The sequence below is a fragment of the Bos grunniens genome, chromosome 13 (genome assembly GCF_055505025.1).
Source record: "Bos grunniens cultivar Pamir isolate PY7600 chromosome 13, Bosgru_T2T1.0, whole genome shotgun sequence".
NCBI lineage: Eukaryota > Metazoa > Chordata > Mammalia > Artiodactyla > Bovidae > Bos > Bos grunniens.
In genome coordinates, this window is record NC_141177.1 from 58,832,376 (window position 1) to 58,854,105 (window position 21,730).

Genomic DNA, 21,730 nt, shown 5'->3' on the forward strand with positions numbered 1-21,730 from the left:
GTGGAGATTGACTGACATGAAGAATGATGCCTACTCCCACATCCAGTATGTGGGAGATGGGCCTCCTCCCTTGCAACAGACCACAACACACAGCAGTGACCACAATGGGCTACAGAGTTGGAAGTCCTTCCCCAGATTCTCTAAGTCACAGAATACCATGGGACCCTTGAGCAACTTTCAGGGACAGAGGCCTCCAGTGATGACTGAAACTGGGTAGCTGGCTATGCTAGTTAACAGGGGTTAAAACAGAGACTGAACTAGATACAGAAACATACAACAATGTGGTGTTTGGGTACACAATGGTGGAGCAAATTCATGCAGCTATATGTTTATGTGTGGACTGGCACATGTAGAGAGTAGATTAAGTGCATCCAAGAAATTACCTTAATCTATAAATCAGTTCAGTTCAGTCGCTCAGCCATGTCTGACTCTTTGTGACCCCATGAATCGCAGCATGCCAGGCTTCCCTGTACATCACCAACTCCCGGACTTTACTCAAACTCATGTCCATCGAGTCGGTGATGCCATCCAGCCATCTCATCCTCTGTTGTCCCCTTCTCCTCCTGCCCCCAATAGATCAGAGTCTATTCCAGTGAGTCAACTCTTCGCATGAGGTGGCCAAAGTATTGGAGTTTCAGTCTGAGCATCAGTCCTTCCAATGAACACCCAGGACTGATCTCCTTTAGGATGGACTGGTTGGATCTCCTTGCTGTCCAAGGGACTCAAGAGTCTTCTCCAACACCACAGTTCAAAAGCATCAATTCTTCGGCACTCAGCTTTCTTCTCAGTCCAACTCTCACATCCATACATGACCACTGGAAAAACCATAGCCTTGACTAGACGGACCTTTGTTGGTAAAGTAATGTCTCTGCTTTTCAATATGCTATCTAGGTTGGTCATAACTTTCCTTTCAAGGAGTAAGCGTCTTTTAATTTCATGGCTGCAGGTCACCAACTGCAGTGATTTTGGAGCCTAAAGAAATAAAGTCTGACACTGTTTCCACTGTTTCTCCATCTATTTGCCATGAAGTGATGGGACCAGATGCCATGATCTTAGTTTTCTGAATGTTGAGCTTTAAGCCAACTTTTTCACTCTCCTCTTTCACTTTCATCAAGAGGCTTTTGAGTTCCTCTTCCCTTTCTGCCATAAGGGTGGTGTCATCTGCATATCTGAGGTTATTGATATTTCTCCCGGCAGTCTTGATTCCAGCTTGTGCTTCTTCCAGCCCAGTGTTTCTCATGATGTACTCTACATAGAAGTTAAATAAGCAGGGTGACAATATACAGCCTTGACGTACTCCTTTTCCTATTTGGAGCCAGTCTGTTGTTCCATGTCCAGTTCTAACTGCTGCTTCCTGACCTGCATATAGGTTTCTCAAGAGGCAGGTCAGGTGGTCTGGTATTCCCATCTCTTTCAGAATTTTCCACAGTTTATTGTGATCCACAGAGTCAAAGGCTTTGGCATAGCCAATAAAGCAGAAAGAGATGTTTTTCTGGAACTCTCTTGCTTTTTCCATGATCCAGCAGATGTTGGCAATTTGATCTCTGGTTCCTCTGCCTTTTCTAAAACCAGCTTGAACATCTGGAATTTCACGGTTCATGTATTGCTGAAGCCTGGCTTGGAGAATTTTGAGCATTACTTTACTAGCGTGTGAGATGAGTGCAATTGTGCGGTAGTTTGAGCATTCCTTGGCATTGCCTTTCTTTGGGATTGGAATGAAAACTGACCTTTTCCAGTCCTGTAGCCACTGCTGAGTTTTCCAAAGTTGCTGGCATATTGAGAACAGCACTTTCACGGCATCATCTTTCAGGATTTGAAATAGCTCAACTGGAATTCCATCACCTCCACTAGCTTTGTTCATAGTGATGCTTTCTAAGGCCCACTTGACTTCACATTCCAGGATATCTGGCTCTGGGTGAGTGATCACACCATCGTTGATTATCCAGGTCGTGAAGCTCTTTTTTTGTACAGTTCTTCTGTGTATTCTTGCCACCTCTTCTTAATATCTTCTGCTCCTGTTAAGTCCATACCATTTCTGTCTTTTAATCAGCCCATCTTTGCATGAAATGTTCCCTTGGTATCTCTAATTTTCTTGGAGAGATCTCTAGTCTTTCCCATTCTGTTGTTTTCCTCTATTTCTTTGCATTGATAGCTAAGGAAGGCTTTCTTATCTCTCCTTGCTATTCTTTGGAACTCTGCATTCAGATGCTTATATCTTTCCTTTTCTCCTTTGCTTTTCGCTTCCCTTCTTTTCACAGCTACTTGTAAGGCCTCCTCAGACAGCCATTTTGCTTTTTTGCATTTCTTTTCCATGGGGATGGTCTTGATCCCTGTCTCCTGTACAATGTCATGAACCTCCGTCCATAGTTCATCAGGCACTCTATCAGATCTAGTCCCTTAAATCTATTTCTCACTTCCACTGTATAATCATAAGGGACTTATTTAGGTCATACCTGAATGGTCTAGTGGTTTTCCCCACTTTCTTCAAATTCAGTCTGAATTTGGCAATAAGGAGTTCATGATCTGAGCCACAGTCAGCTTCCGGTCTTGTCATTGCTGACTGTATAGAGCTTCTCCATCTTTGGCTGCAATAAATATAATCAATCTGATTTTGGTGTTGACCATCTGGTGATGTCCATGTGTAGAGTCTTCTCTTGTGTTGTTGGAAGAGAGTGTTTGCTGTGACCAGTGCGTCGTTTTGGCAAAACTCTATTAGTCTTTGCCCTGCTTCATTCCGTATTCCAAGGCCAAATTTGCCTGTTACTCCAGGTGTTTTTTGACTTCTTACTTTTGCATTCCAGTCCCCTATAATGAAAAGGACATCTTTTTTGGGTGTTAGTTCTAAAAGGTCTTGTAGGTCTTCATATAACCGTTCAGCTTCAGCCTCTTCAGCATTACTGGTTGGAGCATAGGCTTGGATTACTGTGATATTGAATGGTTTGCCTTGGAAACGAACAGAAATCATTCTGTCATTTTTGAGATTGCACCCAAGTACTGCATTTTGGACTCTTGTGTTGACCATGATGGCTACTCCATTTCTTCTAAGGGAGTCCTGCCCACAGTAGTAGATATAATGGTCATCTGAGTTAAATTCACCCATTCCAGTCCATTTTAGTTCACTGATTCCTAGAATGTCGACGTTCACTCTTGCCATCTCCTGTTTGACCACTTCCAGTTTGCCTTGATTCATGGACCTGACATTCCAGGTTCCTATGCAATATTGCTCTTTACAGCATCGGACCTTGCTTCTATCACCAGTCACATCCACAGCTGAGTATTGTTTTTGCTTTGGCTCCATCCCTTCATTCTTTCTGGAGTTATTTGTCCACTGAACTCCAGTAGCATATTGAGCACCTACCGACCCGGGGAGTTCCTCTTTCAGTATCCTATCATTTTGCCTTTTCATACTGTTCATGGGGTTCTCAAGGCAAGAATACTTAAATGGTTTGCCATTCCCTTCTCCAGTGGACCACAATCTGTCAGAATCTATAAATAGCTATAGCTTAAGTAGCTATAAAAGAAAGGAAACTGGAAAAGGCCCTGCTCCCTTCTTCAAAAGGATTTCTTGATCATTTGTATTCGCTTATGAGGACAGGGATTTGCCAGGCACAAGCAAGATGGCAGAGAAACTTAGAAGAGAACGCAGGAGGAGGAAGTGCTTCCATGCCTGTGACTGAAAACACAGTCCAGTGTCCCATTGGTATGCAATGTACATGCATTGTTTTGGGGTTGGCCAACCTAGCTTGCTGCAGGCAGCCATTTAGTGATATCTGAACATGCGACTTTGTGCTTTATTTCCTTGACAAAGTCCAAATCGGAGCTCAGGAACTGTCATGACTCTGTAGGAAAGATTTGTGCTGCAAAAGGAGGAGACAGGAGCTGACACTGAACACCAGGGCATTTTTCCACTTCTAAAATCTATGTTAATTTCAGTGATGATATACTCAGGTAAATATACTGCTTGCAATAAATCAGTTGCCTACTTATTCTCTTTACATTAACTCTCCCTCTCTCTCACACACACTACACATACAAGCTACATACATCATACAGAGATACACGCACGCACCTGCAAGAAAATTAAGCCCACGAAGATACTTTATTAGTGGAAAGTCACAGCTGACTTAACTTTCAAAAGTCAGGCAATTTGAAGTTCCTTCTGCAACTTTATCTCATCTCCACCATATAAACACACAGTGAAGCATGAAACCTAAATATGCAAGCAGAATATCTTTGCACAAAGGGGACACATTCTTGTACTGATGACTTTGTCATTCCTTGCTTTGTATCTTTAAAATGACTTCCACCAGAGTCAGCTTCTTACCCCTCTCTCTTTCACCTGAGCTCCTGCCATACTCAAGACAAGCACTGGGCTTAAAAGGTATATTTCAAGCTAATAAGAGAGTCAAGGCTAAAAAAGAATGGCAGGAAAGGTCTCAGGTCCTATTCCCCACAGCCAACTTGGCCACCATTGGCCACATGCATGCATGCCCTTCAACATTCCCAATCCAGTCCTTTTGCAAATACCACTTACCCCCCTTTCAGATGACTTCCTGGGATTTCTCTGGTGGTCCAGTGGCTAAGACTCCAAGCTCCCAATGCAGGGGGCCCAGGTTGGATCCCTGGTCAGGGAACTACATCCCACAAGACACAACTAAGATCCTGTGTGCCACAACTAAGACTCGGTGCAGCCAAATAGGTAAATAAATACATTTAAAAATTATATATAAAAGAAGACAATTTCCTGACATCTTTGACAACCTCCATTTGTCACCTCCTTAGAGCCTGAGATCAAAGCTCACTTCTTCCAGAAACTCTTTTCTGATTTAACTGTTTCACCAATTCTTTCGACATGTGGGCATTCAGTTATCAAGAGAATATTCTGCCCTTGCTGACATGTAGCTTTACAAGTGAGATAAAGCACAGCTAATGTTAGAGAGAAGTTGAATGATTGTTATCATAGCAAGCAGATTAGACTTAAATGAGTCATAAGAGAGTAGAATTGTAGTTCATGGTATAAAATAAAATTTTTGGAATTTAGTAAGAGCTCTATAGACCACATGGCCAGGAGACCTCTGTCACTTTAACAGGTGGAGCTCTGTAAGAGGAGAGAGGAGCCATCATTGAACTAGGAGTCAGGAGACATGGGTCATTCAAAATCTTATGACTTGCTATTTGCCTCATGTGCTACACCATTAGAATGTAAATTCTTTGCAAATGAGCTGTGTGTGCCTCTTCTCCGCCCCCCCCCCCCACACATATCCCCTATAGTGCAAAATTGGGGAATCATCTATATATACCAGGCACTCTGTAAGTATTTGTTAACCTATATTTACATATGTAGCTAGGGCCAGAAAGAGTTCTGGTGGTTTTACAAGAATACAGGAAATTTTATAAATTTAAGGCCCACAGAGCTTAGAGGAACTATGGAGATGACTTAGTCCAGAATTGGTATTTTTACAGAGGGACAATCCAAGGTCACAAGGGCTTATTCAAGAGCACAGCACCAGTAAGCGACACACGTGGTACAGTACTGAGTTTCCTGAACTACTGGATCAGCAACCCTCTCAAGGCCGGCATTTAAACATTTAAGGGAAAATCTGTTTCAAATCCCAAAGAAAGGCAATGCCAAAGAATGTTTAGATTACTGCACAATTGCACTCATCTAACAGGCTAACAAAGTAATGCTCAAGATTTTCCAACCCAGGCTTCAACAGTACATGAACCATGAACTTCCAGATGTTCAAGCTGGATTTAGAAAAGGCAGAAAAACCAGAGATCAAATTGCCAACATCTGCTGGATCATTGAAAAAGCAAGAGAGTTCCAGGAAAACATCTATTTCTGCTTTATTGACAATACTGTGTGGATTAGAACAAACTGTGGAAAATTCTTCAAGAGATGGGAATACCAGACCACCTGAGCTGCCTTTTGAGAAATCTGTATGCAGGTCAAGAAGCAACAGTTAGAACTGGATATGGAAGAACAGACTGGTTCCAAATTGGGAAAATAGTACGTCAAGGCTGTATACTGTCACCCTGCTTATTTAACTTATATTCAGAGTACATCAGGTGAAATGCCAGGCTGGATGAAGCACAAGCTGGAACCAAGATTGCCAGGAGAAATATCAATAACCTGGGATATGCAGATGACACCACCCTTATGGCAGATAGGGAAGAAGAACTAAGAGTCTCTTGATGAAAGTGAAAGAGGAAAGATAAAAACTTGGCTTAAGACTCAACATTCAGAAAACTAAGATCATGACATCTGGTCCCATCACTTCATGACAAATAGATGGGGAAACAATAGAAACAGTGACAGATTTTATTTTGGGGGGCTCCAAAATCACAGCAGATGGTGACTGCAGCCATGAAATTAAAAGACACTTGCAAGAAAAGCTATGACCTTGGAAGAAAAGCTATGACCAACCTAGACAGTATATTAAAAAGCAGAGACATTACTTTGCCAACAAAGGTCCGTCTAGTCAAAGCTATGGTTTTTCCAGTAGTCATGTATAGAGGTGAGAGTTGGACTATAAAAAAAAAGCTGAGCACCGAAGAATTGATGCTTTTGAACTGTGGTGTTGGAGAAGACTCTTGAGAGTCCCTTGGGCTGCAAGGTAATCAAATCAGTCAATCCTAAAGGAAATAAGTCCTGAATATTCATTGGAAGGACTGATGCTGAAGCTGAAACTCCAATACTTTGGCTGCCTGATGCGAAGAGCTGACTCATTTGAAAAGACCCTGATATTGGGAAAGATTGAAGATGGGAGAAAGGAACAACAGAGGATGAGATGGTTGGATGGCATCACCAACTTGATGGACGTGAGTTTGAGTAAACTCTAAGAGTTGGTGATGGACAGGGAAGCCTGGCGTGCTTCATTCCATGGGGTCGCAAAGAGTTGGACACAGCTGAGTGACTGAACTGAACTACTTCAAAACCTCAATGTTATGACATGAAAACTTTTCAACTCTTAGGGCAAACTGCCATTTACAATGATAATATACTTTTGTGTGTCTACTGGCAAGATGTTTTGCTCAATGATTTTTCTATATAGACTAAATGTTTTTCATAATATTTTAAAATAAGACCTGTATTGCTTAGGATTACATGTGGCTGAATATATCCAGAGATCCCCCAAGTAGTGGTGGCTTAAATGAGAATGAAATGAATATTTCTGTCACCAGTACAGGAGATGTAAGAGATGTGGGTTCAATCCCTGGGTCAGGAAGATCCCTTGGAGGAGGAAATGGCAACCCACTCCAGTATTTTTGCCTGGAAAATCCCATGGACAGAGGAGCTTAGCAGGCTACAGTCCATGGGGTCACAAAGAGTCAGACACGATTGAAATGACTTAGCAAAGAAGTCCATCAGCGGGGGATTCAAAGCTGCTGTGGGTTCATAGCTCTTCTGCTCCATATCTTTCCCATATTACTTTTAAGTTCAAGGTTCTCCTTGAGCTCCATCCATTTCCTCTAAATTCAGCCAAGAAAAAGGAGAAGGAGCAGAGAAAGGGCACACTCCTCTCTTTCGGATAACCTCTTGAAGGCCCCAAACAACAATTCTGTTTGTATCATCTTAAATAGATCCTAGTCATGTGGCCAGACTTGGCTGCAAGGGACCTTAGACCATGTTGGCTTTACTATCAGTGTTCTGCTACAAGGCAAGAAGAAGGGGAAAATATGAGGAGCTACTGGTATCCTTTTCCACAGAATTTCTGCTCAATAATCCCTTTCTTAATGAATTCAAATGATACTTTAATATTATACAAATATTAAAGCAGAAGTATTAAGTAGAATGCTATTATTTACATAGATAAAGTAATATGAATAATGACAATAATTTTAAACCCATTTGGTAGAGAAGGAATATTTTAGTAGAATGCAATTATTATAAGCTCACATCTTTGCCTTATTGATACTAAGAGTAGTGGAATAATCCCAGGGCTATTAGATAATCCCTCATAGGGCAAGAAATTAGTCACCAGGTCATGACATTTGTCAAGAGAGCTCATAAGAACAGGTGATTTCTTCAGGTGTCTGTTCAGCTCTTTCCATCCACCTCACCTGCCACTTTCCTAGTTTCTTAGGCCCTGCCAAAGGACGAATCATCATCAAGGCAACCAGGGCTCTTCACTCTCCCTGGCTGATCCTGGTCACTAGTGTCATGATGTCATGATCAAACAAGCACTAACAATCAAGAGATGTTTTAGAGTAGATAAAGGTACAGTTTTGCCTCTGTCACAGGCTGCCCTGTGTCTTGGTCTCTGAACCCAAATACAGAGATTAAGATTGCAGATTCTCCCTTCCTATTCTTCATGTGGAAGAGCCTACTATGAGGGAGTCTGGAAAATTCGAGTTACTCAAAGTTTAGGTTTTAAATCAATGAAAAAGATTTTTCACATCAGACTTCACCAGTTCCTTTACACCCCTCCCAGATAGCTGTTCAGAATGAGAGCCTGTGAACAGAAGAATGGATAAAGAAGATGTGGTATGTATATACAATGGAATATTAGCCATAAACAGGAATGATATTGGATCATTTGTAGAGACATGGATCGACCAAGAGACTGTCATACAAAGCAAAGTAAGTTAAGAGAAAAACAAATATCGTATGTTAATGCATATATACAGAATCTGGAAAAATGGTACCGATGAACCTATTTTCAGGGCAGGAATAGTGACACAGAGAATGGACAAGTGGACACGGGTCGGGGGTGAGATGCACTGGGAGACTGGACTTAAAGTATGTGCACTGCCATGTGTGAAACAGATAGCTGGTGGGAAGCTGCTGTGTAGTGCAGGGAGCTCAGCTCAGGGCTCTGTGATGACCTAGAGGGGTCGGGTGGTGCTGGGGGTGGGAGAGAGGTCCAAGAGAGAGGGGATATATGTATATATACAGCTGATTCACTTTGTTGTACAGCAGAAACTAATACAACTTTATAAAGCAACAATAAAAACCCCAACACTGTAAACCCTGATAAATAATAGTAAAAAATTAACAAATAAAAGAATCAGAGCCTGGCCCCTATACTTCACATAGAAAACCACTGAAAACTGTTCTGCAATACTGTCTCAACACAAGACTAGTACTATTCCAACACTGTAACCAAAGTCAAGGAAACACTCCTCTTAACAGTCTATTTCCTTCTCTCCATTGCTATCAGCTCCAGTGACCTGTTGTCAACACTGAAGAAATTCTAGACCTCTTTAGCCTCCTTCATAATACGACTGACTGTGATCTTCTGGATTTCTAAAGGTTCCTTCGACCCTCAAATTTTCTTTAGAGCCTTCAAGTTACCTAACCTCTCTGGATCTCCCTTATCTCATTAGAAAAATCAGTGCTTTAGAAAAGACAGTCCCTAAAGCATGTCGCAGCTCAGACCCATCTCACAATGCTACAACATGACTACTGAATAGCAAGGCCACATCACAGAAGTGAAGCTTTAAATTTCTCTTGCAATGTTTCATTAAGAACTACAGCCATTTAAAAATAATTTGACAATTCTTCGGGATGAATTCTTCTGAAGAAGAAATTGTTTGTATACATCATCCTGTCTTATCAAACTTCCACAGCTGCTGACGAGCGGTAATACACTGTACCACTGTGAGAAGGTTGGTGAAACGGAACACGATAGAGCCTGCCAGGTAAGTACCAATGAAAATGATTTCAAATCATTTAAAGCGAGCATTATGTCACAGTCACTGCTTTTTGGAAGAACTAGGACTTTGTCTTTTCTGCAAGGGGAACAGAATCATCTCGCTTTCCAACTCTGCAGGAGTATCTGACAAGGACTTGTGCAGTATATATTCTACAGCACTCACTGTAATTTCAAGTTCAAAGCAGCAGGGACCGCAGTATATGCTGCAGCCCAAGAAGAGCAGCATCATCTTTTTTCCCATTTCCCTCCTTTGCCTTTGCTTCTTTTCCAGGATTTCTGTGTGCCCTACTCTGTTGCATAAAGAATAAGTTCCCTATGGATGATTTCTAATGCTCACTTTCTGACAACAACTCTCTAGTTGGTGATAAACGATACAAAAGCTTTAACTTCCAACCACTCATCCATTTGCCCTTCAAATTACAATGTAAGATCTAGTATTTTCACTTTCAAGTGGTTTAGAGTTTCCACCCTTCCACTCTTCAGTCCTTCTAAATAGGATTGGCTAAAGGAGAATTGTATTTTAAATACAATATCATCCAAAAGTGAGTGTAGGGAAGTGTACTTCCTAAGAATCAAAGTAATATTTGCAAAAACATTTTTTGCAACCTTGTGTTTGGTTTTGTTTATTCAAAATGTCACTCAATACTTTGCATACAAGACTTACAGCTCCAAGTTAAGATGAATGCTGGCTACCAAATGAAACAACCTTCTTAAACTTTGCTTGAGGGAAGGGCTTAACTTTAAACATGGCGTTCCACAGGAAAAAAGCGAAGTTCCTAAAAGCCTTAATTAACCTTTACTCATTTCAGCATATATTATCCTCCAGAGAAGATTGGACCCTCCTGGCTAACAGTTCTCCAAAGGACAAGGCTGTTCGGTTAACTTACACTAAGGGTGGAGACTGGGAATTTAAACTCTGCACTGCTTATGCAGCAAAAACATTTTCAAAACACTAATCAATTCCAATGAAGCCTCCATAATTGAAATTTCTCATTTTAGATTTTCTAATTCACCTTAGGACAATAACATTTAAAATACATTCGGCTTTTCATGAAGATGGTGCCGAAGGCGAAGAAGGAATCCCCTGTCCCTCCCAAAGCTAAAGCCAAAGCAAAGGCTTTGAGGGCCAAGAAGGCAGTGTTGAAAGGGGTCCACAGCCACAAAAACAGAAGACCCGGACATCACCCACCTTCTAGCAGCCCACACTGTGGCTAATATTCAAGATGGTCCAAATATCCTTGGAAGAACGCCCCTAGGAGAAACAAACTTGACCACTATTGCCATCATCAAATTCCCCCTCACCACCAAGTCAGCCATGAAGAAAACAGAAGACAACAACACACTGGTATTCACTGTGGATGTCAAAGCCAACAAGAACCAAGTTAGATAGGCTGTGAAGAAGCTCTGTGACTGTGACATGGCTAAACTCAATACCCTAATCAGGCCTGATGGAGAGAAGAAGGCATATGTTCAACTGACTCCTGACTATGACACTTAGGATGTTGACAACAAAACTGGGATTATCTAAACTGAGTCCAGGGACTTCCCTGCTGGTCCAGTGGCTAAGACTCTGCACTTCCAATGCAGGGGGCCTGGGTTGGATCCCTGGTCAGGGAACTAGATCCCACACGCCACAACTAAGAGATTGCAGGGTGCAACAAAGGTCTTACATGCCGCACCTAAGACACAGCACAGCCAAATGAATGATCAAAAACTCTAAATGAATAAATAAACTGAGTCCAGCTGGCTAATTCTAAAACAAAAGTTTTCAGTACAAAAATAAAGCATTCAAACTCCTTATAAATGAACTACATAAGTTTATATTTTTCTTGCACCATGAAGATTAAAGAATACAGTCTTTTATGAACAATTTAAATTTAAATTTTACTATTTATTATTTTTATAGAGAGCAAAGGGAGTTTGGTTTTAAACAATATAATCTTGATAAAGTCACTTTACTTTTCTTTCATATATAAACGTGAGATGTTTAGACCATAAAATCGCTAATAATCCCTCTGGCTGTAAGAGCTTATGAAGTGATAAAAAAGAAACTTTGGCTCAATTGGAACCTTTCCATATTTTTGCTGTGCTTATATCCCTTACATTATAATAATAATGCTGTAGACTTATAGAACTTAACTTTTCTTGAGGTACTTTCAAACCCATTATCCTATCTACTCATGGAAAGCTGTAGTTGGGGAGAAAAGATCTTCATATTCTTGCTCACATGTTTTTCTCTGATAACTGCTAAGCTTGGGGAATTTGTCAAAGTCATAAAATCCTGACCTGGAAAGGTCACTTAATTTATACCTTTCTGTGGCCTTCAGTGAAGCCAAGGATCAGAACAACACTGAGTTTTTCACACTTCATGCTGTGTCTCTTGATTAAATTAGACCCTAAGTGATTACTTTTTTCTTCCTATTTTTTTTAATCTGCTAAATGATTTAAAATGGCAAACTAAAACACAATGTACATCCCTGCAAGAAGAGAAACATGACAGGCTACAAATAATGTTTTATTTCAGAGTAAGATCTCAACAAGGAAGCATAAGCGGATAATCGCTTAGAGAAATTTCAAACGTGAGATGGCTTAATTTTGGAGGATTATGAGTGGCTGATAACACAAAAATCTGGGAGGTTTCTTCCATATACATTCCTTTTAGTTTTTCCATAATTTATTTATATACTCACTTAATAATTGTATTGAGTACTTGTTACCAGCTCTCCTCAGTGTTTGCTGTCTTTTGGGGAATATAAAGATGAATAATAAGGGAAAATAGCTGACATTTACTGAATATCTAGTGTGTGCTTAGTTATGTTAAGTGCTTCATGTGCAGTTTAAGCCAACCTTAAGCTGCACCGCCAGGAAATGGTAGCACCTGGGTTCTAACACTGATCTGCTTGCCTGGACTCAATGCTGTTAAGTGCCTCTCATTTTAAGAGTAAGCCGGAGTTCTAGATATCAAGAGGATTCCCCAAATCTAGTGAGCAGGGTCATCTGCTAATTATTCCCATAAATTGATACTTGCCTCTAAATTGTTCATTTGTGTCAACGATTCCTCTCCCACCCACTCCCCCCAAAATAAAACAACACAAGCTCAGAAGTGATCTCTATGAGAGAACTTTTTTCAGTTCCTTAAATACACGTTTGTTAATAACCTGGTAATTGTTTAGTGCCTTTTTAAATGAAGTGTGAAGTCACTGAAATACTGTGAAAATTTTGGTAGAATTTATGACTTTTCCTTGGGGACTGCTTCATACTGAAATTAGCAGCTACATTCTCAAGCTTTAAGTAAATGAGTGGTTGGGGCATCAAAGAGGAGGGTCCTACAGTTACTACTTGATTTTTGTAAAAAAAAAATAATACTCATATTGATAAGGATACAATGAAACAGTCACTAACTAGGAAAGTGTGAATTGGTACAACTTTCTGAAAAGCAATTTGCATTCATTCTAGAAAGATGTTCATGCCTTTTGACTAACTCCACCTCTTGGCTAGAATCTATCCTAGGGAATGGACTTGGTACTTGGACCACAGTATATTTATATGCATGTTGACCAACCCTTAATAGTAATACCACAATATTATATTTATACTCATGTTTACTAGCCTTTCATAGTAATACTACAATATTGAAAGCAAGTTATAAGTACATAATAATATGGAAATAAGTAAATAAATTAGAATACATAAATTACACACTGGGATTTACACTCCTTTTATGTGATCTTTTCCAAATATTTTGAATGATACTGGAAAATATGCACCATAAAATTTTAAGTGAGAAAAACAGGATCAAACTATTACATACATGAAGATCTTTTTTAAAGATAGATAATTACAGAGAGAAAGAGAAGGAAAAACTGGACCAGATATATAAGCATTAAAAAGAGCTATAATGAAACCAAACAAAAAAATTCTCAAGGCAATCAAACAGTAATAAAAGTTATTTTTCAAAAACTAAGGGAGAGTCACTTAGGATTAAGCAATGGTTTCTTAGATATTATATCAAATCACCAGCAACAAACAAAAAAATGAACTGAACATCATCCAAACGTTGTGCTTCAAGGGGACACCATCAGGAAAATGAAAGGACAGCTCACAGAATAGGAAGACATTTTTGCGAACCACATGTCTTCTAGGGAAATTGCATCTAGAATGTACAAAGAGCTACTACAACTCATAAATAAAAGATAAATAACCCATTTTGAAAAACGGTCCAAAGAACTGATATTGTTGTCCAGAGAAGGCAAACAAATGCCCACTAGGCACATGGAAAGACGCTCACATAATTAGCCATCAAAGAAATGCAAACCCAAACCACAGTGAGATACCACTTCACACTTACTAGAATTGCTATAGCCAAAATCTCAGACAATAGCAAGTATTGAGGAGTATGCAGCGAAACTGGAATCCTCATACACTGCTGAGGGGAACGCAAAGTGGTGCAGCTACTTTGGAAAGTAGCTAGTAGTTCTAGTAGTTCTTCAAATGATTAAGTAGTAGGTTACCATTTTTGTTGTTGTTTAGTCACTCAGTTGTGTCTGACTCTCTTGTGACTCCGTGGACCGAAGCCCACCAGGTTCCTCTGTCCATGGGGTTTTCTAGGCAAGAATACTGGAGTGGGTTGGCATTTCCTTCTCCAGAAGATCTTCCCAACTCAGGGATCGAATCCAAGTCTCCTGCATTGCAGGAGGATTCTTTACCACTGAGTCACCAGAGAAGATCTAGTAAGTTACCATTTTGTTGTTTAGTTGCTCAGTCGTGTCCAACTTTTGCGACCCCATGGACTATAGCCCGCCAGGCTCCTCTGTCCATGGGATTCTCCAGGCAAGAATACTGGAGTGGGTTTCCATTCCCTCCTCTCTACGGCCCAGCTAGTCCACTCCTAGGCACATACTAAAGAGAAATGAAAACATGTGTCCATGCAAAAATTTGTGTATGAATGTTCATAAAACATTATTCATAACAGCCAAAGTGAAAACAACCCAATTATCCATCAAACAATAAATGGATAAATAAAACGGACTATATACAATGGACTATTACTCAGCAATAAAAATAAACAAAGTACTGATCTGTGTTGCAACATGGGTGAACTCTGAAAGTAAAAGCGGTCAGTCATAAAGACCCACATACTGCATGATTCCAGCTGTATGAGATATCCAGAACAGGCAAATCTAGAGAGAGAGGAAATTGATTAGTGGTAAACTAAGGTTAAGGTGGGAGGTGGACGGGGAGAAGGGTATTGAGGGGGACAGCTGCTAGGCAGGGGGTTTCTTCTGGAGATAACGAAAAAGTTCTAAGATTGACTAAGGTGATGGCTGCAAAATTCTGTGAATATACTAAAAGCCACTGAATTGTGCACTTTAAATGCGTGCATAGCATGGTAAGTGAACTATATCCCAATAAAGCTGATTTTTTTAAACCAGAAAAAAGAATAATTATTCTTATTATTTCATTCACCAACCTTACACCAAGCTCCTACTATGGCTTGTGTTAAGCACAGTGGAAGACACACAAACAAAGAGAACCCCTGTTTTCAAGGAGTTCACATGAACTAACACTAATATAGGCCATTAGTAACAGTCATCATGTGTGTTATCCACTCAGTCATGTCTCTCTGTGATACCACAGATTGTAGCTCACCAGGCTCCTCTGTCCATGGAATTCTCTAGGTGAGAATACTGGATTGGGTTACCATTTCCTTCTCCAGGGGGTCTTCCTGACCCAGAGATCAAACCTGTGTTTTCTGTGACTCCTGCATTGCAAGTGGATTCTTTACCGTCTGAGCCACTAGGGAAGCCTGAAATCTCCACGGAACTTAAAACTTCAGTTGCCAGTAGTTAAACCCTGCGTCTTTATTGCCTTCTCTCATGGTCCATTTAAGTTTCAGTTCCTGCTCACTGATATGGCTTTGAGTTCTTCTTCATTTCTGATAGCTGAGGGGTTCCATTTCTGGATTTTGAACCTGGCCCAGGTATCTACATTTTCCTAGTTTTCTGGCATTCCTGGGTGTTGAACTGAAAGGCAATGAACCTCTTTCACATCAACTTACACATATTCATCTGATACCTCCAAATACAAATATGATTGCATATTGAATGGGCACCTAAGGATCATGTCAATCTCTTTATCTGGCTATTTATAAAACTACACATCCAGATAAGATCCTAGCTCCCCAATTTCACCTGCAATCATATCCCTAATCCATTCTCCTACCCCGTGCTCCAGCAATAGCTACCCAGGCTCCATTTCCCGACATTCCATTTAACAGCACATCTTTAAAAAACTTCACTTAGAGATGGTTTTTATATCTAATTTCTCTTTCTTTTTTAAAAAGCTTGTTATTTTACATTGGAGTGCAGTTGATTAACAGTGTTATGTTAGTTTCAGGTGTACAACAAAGTAATTCATATAATGTTCAGTTATACATATACATTGGAGAAGGCAATGGCACCCCACTCCAGTACTCTTGCCTGGAAAATCCCATGGATGGAGGAGCCTGGTAGGCTGCAGTCCATGGGGTTGCGAAGAGTCAGACATGACTGAGTGACTTCACTTTCACTTTTCACCTTCATGTGTTGGAGAAGGAAATGGCAACCCACTCCAGTGTTCTTGCCTGGAGAATCCCAGGGACGGGGGAGCCTGGTGGGCTGCCGTCTGTGGGGTCGCGCAGAGTTGGACACGACTGAAGCGACTTAGCAGCAGCAGCAGCAGCATACATATACATGTATCTATTCTTCTTCAAAAGGCCCTGGTGGCTCAGATGGTAAAGAGTCTGCCTGCAATGCAGGACACCTGGGTTTGATCCTTGGGTCAGGAAGAGCCCCTGGAGAAGGAAATGGCAACCCACTCCAGTATTCTTGCCTGGAAAATCCCATGGACAGAGGAGCCTGGCAGGCCATAGTCCATGGGGTAGCAAAGAGTCAGACATGACTGAGCAACTAAGACGACAGTTCTTCAAAGTCTTTTCCCTGTTAGGTTGTTAAAGAATATTGAGCAGAGTTCTCTTTGATATATAGCAGGTTCTGTTGGTTACCCATTTTAAGTATAGCAGTATGTATATATCAATCCCAAACTCCTGAAATATCCCTACCCACCACCCTTCCCTACTTGTAAGCATATGTTTGATTCTCTAAGTCTGTGAGTCTGTTTCTGGTTCCTAAATAAGTTCATTTGTATTGTTTTTTAAAACCATTTTGCATATAAGCAGTGTCATTACAATATTTGTCTTTCTCTGTCTGACTTCACTCAGTATGACAATCTCTAGGTTCATGAATGTTGCTATAAATGGCATTATTTCATTCTTTTTAATAGCTGAGTAATATTCCATTATATATACATAATCATGATATTTTGTGTCCTTCATTCAGGCTATGAATTCTTCAAAATCTCTGCATTTTCCATTTCAGAAAATGCCAAATGGGGTTTAAAAACATAGCTGACTGTATTATCCATGTCCATTCAAAAGACTGAAAGGGCAGTATGCAGACAGAAGCAGCTGACCCAGTACACGTAATCTGTTGAATTTCACACTGATGCAAGCTGGCCAGTGTAGAAAGTCCCTCTGAGTTCATTAAGAGAGCTCTATGCTCTCAGAGAACATTTTCTCTGCCCTCTTTAGAAAGGGTAGCTTGCTGAGGAGACAGCAGTTATATTTTGTGTGCTTCATTAGAGCAAGGAAATATAGTTCAATGTGCTTCAACAAATTCTAGCTGCTAATGGGCTGAGATATTGTGAATGTTGATTCAGAATTGCTGGGATATCAGAGAGCTGAAGGGGGAAAAAAAAACTCAAAGAACCAAAGAAATTGCATTTGTAAGCTTCATTTATATACCACATAGCAAGTGAATCAATAACTTGAAAATGTACAGTGAAGGCCAAAAAGGAGTTGATTGCAATCTTCAAAGAGCAGGCAAAAAGAAAAAGTAGCAGTGCAAATTAAACTCATTCAAAAGAGTAGACGGTTGGTTCAAACCTAAGAAGATTCAACTAGGTTAGCAAAAAATCATTATTCCTAGAAGAGATGACAGAGGAAAGTAATAGAATATGAATGTGAATACCATGAAAACCCCACCCAGATGTTGGTTTTGAGAATTTTTTTCTCACAGAATAATTCATGAGAATGTAAAATGGTATCCTTAGGAAGGCTCATGAATATGAAATTAGAAGGTCATCATCAGGGTAAATAAGAGTTTTACTAGTTAGGGTAGGATCTGAAGAAGTGAAAAATGACCATCTGATCTTCCAGTTTATGCTATTATTCAAAAGTACAGCTAATGTAAAAAAACATTCACATTTTATCATTCACTTCTTATTTATTTTTCAACTTGGACTTTTTAATCCACTTCTTAAAAATATTTATTTTAATTGGAAGATAATTACTTTACAATATTGTTGTGTTTTTTGCCTACATCAGCATGAATAGGCCACAGGCATACATGTGTTCCCTCCCTCCAACCCCCTCCCCCTTCCCTCCCCACTCCATCCCTCCGGGTTGTCACAGAGCACCAGCTTTGGGTTCCCTGTGTCATACATCAAAGTCCCACTGGCTAGCTATTTTACATACGGTAATATCTATGTTTCAATGCTATTCTCTCAAATCATCCCACCCGCTCCTCCTACTGTGTCCAAAATGTTCTTTATGTCTATGTCTCCTTTGCTGCCCTGCATGTAGGATCATCGGTACCATCTTCCTAGATTCCATATATAGGTGATTGTCTTTCTCTTTCTGATTTAATTTCACTCTGTATAATAGACTCTAGGTTCATCCACCTCACTAGAACTGACTCAGATGTGTTCCTTTTATAACTGAGTAATATTCTATTGTGTGTATGTACCACAACGTTATCCATTCATCTGCTGGTGGATATGTATAGGTTGCTGCCATGTCCTAGCTATTGTAAATAGTGCTGCAATGAACACTGGGGTGCATGTGTCCTTTTCAATTCTGGTTTCCTCAGGGTATATGCCCAGTGGTGGGTCTGTTTGGTCATATGACAGTTTATTCCTGGTTTTTGAAGGAATCTCCATATTGTTCTCCATAGTGGTTGAATCAGTTTGCTTTCCTACAAACAGTGTAAGTGGGTTCCCTTTTCTCCACATCCCATCCAGCAATTATTGTTTGCAGACTTTTTGATGATGGCCATTCTGACTGATGTTACCTCATTGTGGTTTTGATTTGCATGTCTCTAATAATAAGCAGTGTCAAGCATCTTTTCACGTGTTTATTAGTCATCTGTATGTCTTCTTCAGAAAAATGTTTAGGTATTTTGCCCACTTTTTGATTGGGTTGTTTGTTTTTCTGGTATTGAGCTGCACTTTTAATTTGCATTTAGATATTCATACTTTTTTACCTGTGGAAATACCATTACATGGCTCATCAATGACAACAATCTTTTCAGCACCTCTTTCCCATTCTACACTTTTTCACTCTTCCTTCATACACACACACACACGCACATACATATGTCTCAATCAACTGTCAGACATCTTTAGGGTGAATCTAATGGGAATTCCCAAGATGAGAATTCCACCTGATCAGATGACCACAGATCTTTTTTTAAAATATAAATTTATTTATTTTAATTGGAGGCTAATTACAATATTGTATTGGTTTTGCCATACATCAACATGAATCTTGACTTAAAGAATTTGCCTTACAGCATCTCTTCCAGAGTCCTGGTCTTGAGTTTAAATTAGTTTTCATTCAACACATGAGGATGGGGTTAGTTGACTAGACAACTAATAGGAAATGATTATGTCTCAGACTACACCTTCATTCTGCCAGCTCTCTCATCAGTCCACACCACCAGTGCATGGGACACGGGCCAGGGCATGTATATATCTCTAATGCCACACTGAAAAAGTAACTCAGGGCAAATCGGACTGATAAAAGTACCACATACAAGACTCATGTTCATATCGCCCATGCATATCATCTCTGTTTAAAAAAATGGAAAAAAAAATTTGCCCAGGAGGAGTCCAACATTTATTCATATGTTTCAAAAATCTGGTTGTGTCTCATGATTACTAACACAAAGCATCTTGTGTGAGTGGCTCCCCTGGCTTGCACTCACACAAAGAGAAGGAATTCAGAACATTCAAAGGAACCTCTCACCCAAGTCTGTAGCATGATCACCTCTACAGAAAGCAAGCCACTGACCACAGGCTCAGAAAGAAAGAAGTACTCAGTGCCCTGCAGGACTCTGTAGCATATCTTCAGCCTATAATTACAATCTTCCCTGAACTATCCCAGCAGCTGATGTAAGCCTCATCTGAACAGTTTCACTTCACTTATCCTCCTGAAAAAGGTGAAGTGCCAGCAGTGAAGAAAAAAAGGAGTGTTATACTGAAAACACGATCCAATAACAAAATTGCATATATATATGCCCACAGCTATGTTCTTATCTGTGTGTCTATAATTTTGTTTATATTTAATCTATATGTCTACAGAGTTACACACAATGATTTTATGCATGTAAAACATTTTTATCTTTATGGCTACATTCTTGTTCATATTTATATCAATACTTCATGAAGTTAATATACACACATAAAATGATTTTAATTTTGTATTAATATAAACTCACATATATTAGTATGAAACTGCACCAATTTCTTGGCCATTGTGTGTGTGTGTGTTGTAGGTGTGTAGAAAGCCACAAAGCAAAATCATGGCATTCTCATGGTAGTTTTATCAAGATGCAATTATAGATGCATTTCTTTATTAAAGCAGTGGGGTATAATAAAAATAGATCTGTACATATAAAACTAATTTAGTAGATACCTTGTGTGAAATGAGAATGCAATCTTTCATTGATTTAAAATTGAAGAAAGGTAGATAGCCACATATAAATCAATGAAGTTAGAACACAACTCTCAACATATATAAAAATAAACTCAAAATGGCTTAAAGACTTAAACATAAGGTATGACACCATAAAACTCTAAAAGAGATCATAATCAAAAATTCTATGACATAAATCATACCAGTTTTCTTAGGTCGGTCTCCCAAGATAATAGAAATGAAAACAAAAATAAACAAATGTTACCTAATCAAATCTATCAGATTTTGCATAGCAAAGGAAACCATAAACAAAACATACAAAACCTACAGAATGGGAGAAAATATTTGCAAATGATGTGACTGACAAGGGCTTAACATCCAAAATACACAAACAGCTCATAAAACTCAAGAACAAAAAATAAGCAACCCTATCAAAAAATGGGCAGAAGACGTAAAAAAGTATTTCTCCACAGAAGAGATATAAATGGCCAAAGATGCCCAACATCACTAATTATTAGGGAGATCCAAATCAAGACTACCCTGAGGTACTACCTCACACTGGTCAGAATGGCCATCATTAAAAATCTACAATTAGCAAATGCTGGAGAGAGCGTGGAGAAAGGGAACTCTCCTACACTGCTGGTGGGGATGGTAGTCAGTGCAGTCACTATGGAAAATGTATACAAGTTCCTCAAAAACTAAAACTAGAGTTGCCATATGATCCAGCAATCCTACTTCTGGGCACATATCCAGAAAAAAAGTATAACTCAAAAGGATATATGCACCCCAATGTTCATAGCAGCATTATTCACAATAGCCAAGACATTGAAAGAACGTCCATCAGCAGATGAACGGACAAAGAAAACGTGGTAGAATGCACATACACAATGGAATACTACTCAGCCATAAAAAGAAGGACGCAATGCCATTTGAAGCAAAATGGCAACTAGCAATTATCTAGTGATGCAACTAGTGATTATCATACTAAGTGAAGTAAGTCAGAAAGAGAAAGGCAAATACCCATATGATATCACTTATATGTAGAATCTAATACATGACACAAATGAGCCTATCTTTGAAACACAAACAGAATCAAGGACACAGAGAACAAACTGGTGGTTGCCAAGGGGGTGGGTATCGGGGAATGATGGAGTGGGAGGTTGGGGTTCACAGATGTAATCTTTTATGTATAGAATGGATACAAAATAAGGCCCTACTGTATAGCACTGCTAAACAATGCTCAAAGTACTGCACAATTGCACTCATCTCACACGCTAGC

At 39.7% G+C, this 21,730-nt stretch overlaps 1 protein-coding gene and 1 pseudogene across 5 annotated transcripts in view; one reads left to right on the forward strand and one right to left on the reverse strand.

The window, feature by feature from the left end:
- Positions 1-21,730, reverse strand: part of KIAA1217 (KIAA1217 ortholog) — an 820,709-nt gene that overhangs the window by 693,109 nt on the left and 105,870 nt on the right. The window lies entirely within an intron of this gene.
- On the forward strand, positions 10,710-11,187 carry LOC147361059 (large ribosomal subunit protein uL23 pseudogene; annotated as a pseudogene).